This window comes from Triticum urartu, chromosome 4A, assembly GCF_056163025.1.
Source record: "Triticum urartu cultivar PI428250 chromosome 4A, HENAU_Tu73, whole genome shotgun sequence".
In the NCBI taxonomy this organism is placed as follows: domain Eukaryota; kingdom Viridiplantae; phylum Streptophyta; class Magnoliopsida; order Poales; family Poaceae; genus Triticum; species Triticum urartu.
The window spans coordinates 320,793,927-320,796,075 of NC_141876.1; positions in this window are offsets into that span (position 1 = coordinate 320,793,927).

Sequence of the window (2,149 nt, forward strand, 5' to 3'; positions counted from 1 at the left end):
CCATAGCATTAAACATTTGGATCCAAATTGGTCCCTTACGAAGTAGCGCATAAACTAGTGTTTAAGCTTCTTATCACTCTAGCAACCCATCATCTAATAAATACTCCATAATGCATTCCCTTAGGCCCAAAGATGGCTAAGTGCCATGTAGTCAACGTTCACATGACACCACTAAGGGAATCACCACATACATATCATCAAAATATCGAACACATATCAAGTTCACATGATTACTTGCAACATGATTTCTCCCATGACCTCAAGAACAAAAGTAACTACTCAAAAATGCTAATCATGCTCAAGATCATAGGGGTATTAAATAGCATAATGGATTTGAACATATAATATTCCACCAAATAAACCATATAGTAATCAACTACAAGATGTAATCAACACTACTAGTCACACATAGGTACCAATCTTAGGTTCCGGTACAAAGATTGAACACAAGAGATGAACTAGGGCTTGACAGGAGATGGTGATGTTGAAGATGTTGATGGAGATTGGCCTCCCAAATATGAGAGGGTTGTTGGTGATGACGATGGCTTCAACTTCCCCCTCCGGGAGGGAAGTTCCTGCGACGGAGTCGCTCCGTCGGAGATAAAAGGTGCTCCTGCCCAAGTTCCGCCTCGTGACGGCGGCACTCCTTCCCAAAAGTCCTCTCCTGATTTTTTTTTCTAGGTTAAAATGACCTATATAGCAGAAGATGGGAACCGGAGGTGGGTCGGGCTGGCCACAACCCACCAGGGCACGCCTGGGGGGGCTAGCATGCCCTGGTGTCTTGTGGTCACCAGGTGGCCCCCCTCTAGTAGTTATTTGCTACAGTATTATTTATATATTCTAAAATAATTCTCCTTAAATTTTCAGCTCATTTGGAGATGTGCAGAATAGGTGCCCTGACGTAGGTTTTTCAGGTCCAGAACTCTAGCTACCGGTAATCTCCCTCTTTGTGTAAACCTTGCATACTATGAGATAGAAGGCATTAGAATTAATCCGTAAAGCATTATTATGCATAAAAACATTATAAATAACAGTAGGAAAATATGATGCAAAATGGACGTATCATCGTCCTCCAGCCTCCACAGGCTACTGTTCATATAGCCTCCAAGGGGTCATGTTCATCCACCCCCAACCAGCTGGGGTGTGGTGGCCTCCTCAGGGTCATGTTCATCCAACGACAATGTCCTACTACCATGGGGTCATGTTCATCCAACCCCCACCAGGAACTGTTCATCCACAACCAACCAACCGGCTCGACTCATCACTCACAACGTCTTGACTCGTTCTACATACCACGCGCACGGTAGCAATGATCATTGTTCATCGAGAGTCAACCCAACACCGGCTGGCTACATCTAGCATGGGGGCTCGATCGGCTTCTGTAAGCAAAAGTAGTGATCGATCGCTCAGGTTCAATTAGCAGCCGCAGCAAAGGAAGCACTCGGTTCAATCAGCAGCGAATGAATTGCTCGGGTTTAGTTCACAGCCCTGGGATCGATCGCTCGGGTTCAGTAACGTAGCTAGTGCGATCACTTGGGTTCGGTTAGCCAATGCCTCACATACCCGCGCATACATGAGAGAAACTCACAAACCATAGTGCATCACTTGGCCCCAACCACCCACCGTAACTAGGAACTCCTCGATATTTCCCTTGCCCTTGTTTCTACCATGATTTTTTCCGTCATGGACGACCCAAAGAATGTCATGCAGGTGCGTCTCTAGCCCGCCCAAGATGAAAGTCCCATTTTCTGTCATTATTTTTTTCATAGAAGTAGGAGCCCACCACATCTATGATGATACGTGTTTTTGTCACAATTATTGTCATAGAAGTATCATAAGCATGACAGAAAAACTTTTCGTTCGGGCCAAAATGTCATGGACGTGTCTTTTTTTGTAGTGATGGGGAGCGCCATTGGAACCGCTAGATATCCTCTCTGTATATGTCATCGTGGGTGTGCTTATTGTGTTGTATGGCGCAAGAGATGAAGGTAAATGGCAGCGGGAATAAATGGGGGTCGGGCGGCCTGGATTCTCGGCACGTCCGCATGGCAGTTTTTGCAGCGGGTAACTGCATCGTGGCGCCGCACCCGGTGCAACCACATGCATAATGGCAGCATGAACATACATGATCGTGCGCTGGCCAAAAACA